We start from the raw sequence: 5,160 nt of genomic DNA, 5'->3' as shown, positions 1-5,160 counted from the left end.
CGCCCCGCTGCGCCCCGCTGCGCCCCACCGCGCGCCCTCCTCCCCGGCTCCGGCTCGGCTCCGGGGGCTGCGCTCCGCACGGGCAGGAGGAGGCGGGGAGAGGGAGGGCTGTGCCGCGCACAGCCTGAGAAAAACAAAAGCCCGAGCCAGCCCCAGACGGCGCCGGGCAACCCCAGCACCCCGGCCCCCGGCAGCTTGGGGGGGACCCGGGCTCTGCCCCGGGGGGCTTCCCCTGGAGCCCTGGGGGGCTGGGCTTTGGGGGGCACCCCCAGAGCTGCTGGGGTGCACGGCCTGGTCAGGCCAGCGAGGAACCAGCTGGGACACACCGGGCACCTCTTGGACACCCCAGGATGGAGGGTCCCGGCAGTGCCTCGCGTGGCCCCAGCACGCATCAGCTCACAGCAGCCCACGCGTACAGCCAACACTGGCAGCCGACCCCGTGCCCGCCCTGGGCACCTTTGCAAAACCATGTAGACAATAACCCATTTCCAGCCCTGGCTGCATTAGGACCCGGCCCAATGATGCCCGTGCCCGGGTCAGCGCTGCCAGCATGGGCAGGGGAATGAGCGGGGTCAGACAGGCCCCATCAGCCCGGGCTGGGGCGGGGAGCTGCAATGAGCCTGCCCCATCAAGCCCAGGGCCCTGGGGTCACATCCCGCCTGGGCCAAGCCAGCTGCGGGCACCAGCTGGGAAGGCCATGCCCAGCCTGGGACCACGGCCTGTGCCATCCTCCGGGCATGGGGCTGCCGGTTGCCTGCCCTTCTGCCAAGTGGAGTCTGCCCTGGCCTGTCCCCCACCATCCTGCCACCCCGCGCCACAACCCTGCCCCATCCTGGCCGAGCTGCACTCGCCATGCTCTGTCCCACGGGCTTCAACCCGAGCCCCAGACCAGCCAACTGCCGGCATGAAACCAACTTCAAAGCTCTGACACTGCAGCAGCGCAATGGGCAGCCTCAGGGGCTCATCACTGGCCCAGGGAGCCAGGACCCGGCTGCTTCGGAAGGCCCGAAAACCTCTGTTCTTGCATGAAGAGCCCAGGGCGGCAGCTCCCAGGCCCCAACACGGCCCAGTGCGCTGAGCACAAGCTCTGGCTCCTCCTCCGCCACCGACTCACACAGCCCTGGCAAAGTCACTTCATCTCCCCCAGCGCCGCTGCATCAGGCCCGGAGCAAGCCAAGCCACTCGTTTGCCCTTGCCTCAGTAAAAGCTTCCCGCAGTGAGGCTGTGCCCCACAGAGCCACTGGGCTAAGCTGGTGCTCCGGGCACCCACAGGGCTGCAGCCCCGGCCCCAGGTACCCAGTGGTGCCAGGGAGAGAGGGGAGCTGGGGGCAGCACGGGCTCAAGGTGGGAGACACAGCAATGCAGCGAAAGCCCCTGGTTCTGCTTTCCAGAGATGCCAGTTCTGGGCTCGGCCCACGACAGGACTGCGCACAGCAACTGCTACCTCCTGGGCCAGCTACAGGTCCAAGGAGAATTTCTAGCATGCAAAGAAAGCTAAATTCCTTCAAAATGAGCAAATCAACAGCCCCCTGCCCCCGGGGCTTGGCATCGCCGGGGTGCAAGGTGTGACCTGCCCAGCCCAGCACTCAAGGCATTGGCACCGCCCAACCGGCCGAGGGCCCATGCCCTGGACCCCAGAGGCCGTGCCAGGCCCGGCGCTGCACACAGCAGCAGAGCAGGTCCCTGGAGGTGCAGATGCGGGGCGGGTGGAAGTGCCCCGGTGCCCCCGGCTCAACATTCGCCCGCCCCGGGGAGTCTCTCAGGGCAGCCTGCAAGCGAGGGCTGGGGAAGGCACCTGCATGGGCAGGCCCCGGTCCTGGCACTACATGCACACACGCATGTGCACATGCAGACACACATGCATACATGCAAAAATGTACACTTTCACACAGGCACACACGTGTGCAGACATGCACATGCTTGCACACATGCATGCAAACACATACCTGCACAAACATGCATGCATGTAGACATGCACACTCTTGTACCCATACATGCATGCAGACACACACACATACCTGCAAAAACACACACATGCATGCGTGCATGCAAAGGTGCACACGTACTTACACACACTAAGACACACATGCACACAAACATACGTGCACATGCATATACACATGCGCACACATATGCACGCACGTGCACACACGCAGAGAGAGATGCACACACACATGCACAAGCCATCTAGCTGCCACCATCGCCAGGGACTGAACCCAGGCACCTCGGGAGATGAAACCTGACTCCCTGCAGCTGAAGCCGAGGAGCCGCAGCTGGGCCGCGCCACCCCCACCGCCGCCAGGCCCCTGGGGGGGGAGCGAGCACACGCTGCCAAGGGGCTGCCCGCATCCGGTGCTCCCGCGGCGCACGCCCCCACACCCGTGTCAGCGCGGCGCAGGCAGGCACAGACCAGCACAGGCCTGTGCGCACCCAGGAGCACACCCATACACGGGCACATGCACGCAGGCCTCTGCACGCTGCCCTCGGCCCGGCCTTCCCCACGGCCCCCGCCGAGGGGCCCGCAGACACAAGGACACAACACGGGGGACGTGGCTGGGCCTGGCAACCTACAGCCCTGGGGCGCAAAGAGGCCACCGACCTCGGTGTGGAGAGCGTCCTGACCAGGCTGCCCTGGGTGCGAGGCACTGGCACCCCCGCGCACCCCGTCCTGCCCTTGCAGGCGACAGCACCCCAGTGCAGTGGCCCTAGTTGCTCCTGGCGACCCCGGAGTTAATAATTAACCAGGCGCGGGGGAGGAGAGCCCACAGGCGGGGGGAGGAGAGCCCACAGGCACCACCCCACCCTTGTCCAGGCCCCAGATGTGGCCACCTCTGGGGTCGAGCAGGGCAGGCAGCTCCTGGATCCTAGCCCAGGCTGCTGCTGTAGCACGAGGCCTGCCGGGTGCTCGCACTAGTGTGTGCAAGGTCTAGGCCAGGGTACAGAGAACTCAGGCCCTGGGGGTCTCCAGGCTGCCCCCTACCACCCTCCCTGTGGGGTAGGGACCTCACCAGGCCTCAACTGGGGCAGAGACAGCCCCAGGGGGGTTGTCCCAGACACTGCACATGCACGCGTGTGCAGTCTGGCTGCCTACCCAACCCTGTACACATGTACAACTAGACATTTATGTGTACACGCACATGCACTTGCACACGTGTGCACCCCTGCTGCCTACCTAACCCTGCAGACAGGTGTAACTGAGCATGTATGTGCGCACACATGAGCGCCCGCGTGCACTCCTGCTGCCTATCCAGCCATGCGCGTGCACAGAACCACTCACAAATGCACCAGCACGCACGTACACCCAAACTTGCATACACATGCACCTGCACACACATGTGCATCTGCACATGGGTGCCCTTCTGCTGCCTACCCAACCCTCCACACCCAAGCAACAGGATACGTAGGTACGCACACACACGTGCACCTGCACACACATGCACCCTTATTGTTCATCCAACCCTGCGCACACAGGCAACCGGACATGTATGTGCACACACACATATGCACCAGCACATGTGTGCATCCCTGCAGCCTTTCCAGCCCCCCGATGACCTGAGTGACGCGCCTGGCACATGGGCCCTGATCCTGGCCGGGCCCCCCGTGGAGCTGGAGCCCCCCCAGCCCCTGGGCTCCCTGCAGCTGGGCCCAGCCCTGCTGGGACGTGCTGGGAGGGGGCTCAGGGTGCCTGCTCCAGAGGGAGGAGACTCCCCAGCCCCCGCGCCCGAGCCGGTTTGTCAGGCCCAGCGCCAGGCCTTGCCCGGGGCCAGGGACTGACTCACCAGGCCCGGGGGCAGCCACGCCGGTCTCCCAGAGCTCATGTCCCAGGTGCTAGGCCCCGCCACGCTTGCATGCAACAACACGCCCTCCGCGCAGCCCCGCTCACCCCGCAACAGGCGAGGGAGAGCGTAGCCTCGTGCGCGGCTGCCAGCAGGGGAACTGAGGCAGGGGCCCCAGGGACGAGACCCCAGCACAGCCCCTTTGGCGGCAGGGCGGCCCCAGGGGAAGGGGCTGTTATCAGCAGGCGCCAGGCGGGTGGGGCCAGCGGGAGCAGCCCTGGCAGCAGAGATTAAGGCCCTCGGTGCCAGGGCAGGTGGCGGAGCTGGGGGGACGTGCCCCCCAGAGAGGGGTCCCTGCACCTCGTGGGGACGAGGCAGAGCCGGGGGGGCCGACACTCCTGCGGCTCTGCCCCTGCCTAGTGCCAGCCGGAAGCCGCCAGCCGTCTGTGCTGCGGGCTGATAACGGCGGGGCCGGAGGTAGCAAAGGGGCCTCTGACCCCGGCAGCGTCTGTCCGGTCTCCCCAGCCCGGGCCCTGCCTGCCAGCCGGTCTGGGGGGCCCGGAGCCCGGGACAGGCCCCGTGCCCCCAGGCAGCTGGACCGGGGCCCCCAGGAAAGGGGGAGGATGCGGCGGCTACCGCCCCTGCCGCCCGGGAACGGCCCTAGCGCACACAGGCCCCAGGCCTGGCACACGCGAGCAGCAGCCAAGGGACTGTCAGGAGCTCGCCAGGGGCCGGAGGCGCAAGGAAGCCCCCCCGCCCACCGGGCTCATTCCTGCGGCACTGTGGGGACAGAGTAACGCCCCAGACCCCACACGCCTGCAGCCTGCCAACACGGGCTGTGCACACATGTACCATCACACGTGTACTCATGCATGCGTGCACTGCACACACGTGCACAACACCCGTGGCCAGCTCTGGTTCCCTGCCGTCCTGCTGGTTCCTGGGGTCTGCCCCACTGCAGCCTCCATGGTCATGTGGCAATGGCGCGGCAGGCGAGGGCACCCCCAGGCACTGTCCGCTCGCCCCAAGAGCGGCGTCAGCTGCCAGGCCCTGGGGGGGCAGCGACAAGCTCGGCCCCCAAGGGCCAGCCCGCATGCTCCAGGCCCGGCTGCCCCCGCCGGGGTCAGGAAGGGGACTTCCCGCTGCAGCGTGGGCAGGCGGGTGGCTGACGGGAAGGCCGAAGGCAGGGGGAGGAGGCGGCCGTGGGCACAGCTACGCTGGCATGGGCAGCTCCCCCATGCCCGGGGAGAGCGGTCCCACGTCCCGGGGGTGCCACCGGGCTCGGTGCCACGCAGGGGGCGGGGGGCGGTTACTATGGGGAAAGCCCCGCGGCGCTCGGGAAGCCGCGGCCCCCAGAGGTCAGGAGGAGCCTGGCAAGCGGCCC

At 67.6% G+C, this 5,160-nt stretch overlaps 1 protein-coding gene across 4 annotated transcripts in view; it reads right to left on the bottom strand.

The window, feature by feature from the left end:
• LDB1 (LIM domain binding 1) overlaps positions 1–3,804 on the bottom strand; it is a 22,521-nt gene extending 18,717 nt beyond the window's left edge. Inside the window, exon 1 of one of the 4 annotated variants that reach the window (XM_019502697.1) lies at positions 3,780–3,804. The gene's annotated coding sequence lies outside the window, so the exon portion shown is untranslated. Of the gene's footprint in view, positions 1–2,599; positions 2,671–3,779 lie in introns of those variants that run through there. The other 3 variants (XM_019502701.1, XM_019502703.1, XM_019502702.1) reach the window with 3 other exon arrangements.
• Between the last annotated feature and the right edge of the window lie 1,356 nt (positions 3,805–5,160).

Source organism: Gavialis gangeticus, unplaced genomic scaffold (assembly GCF_001723915.1).
Source record: "Gavialis gangeticus isolate Ggan-Ray unplaced genomic scaffold, GavGan_comp1, whole genome shotgun sequence".
Lineage (NCBI taxonomy): Eukaryota > Metazoa > Chordata > Crocodylia > Gavialidae > Gavialis > Gavialis gangeticus.
Note: the sequence above shows the minus strand (reverse complement) of the source record. Positions and strands in the feature narration are given on the sequence as shown.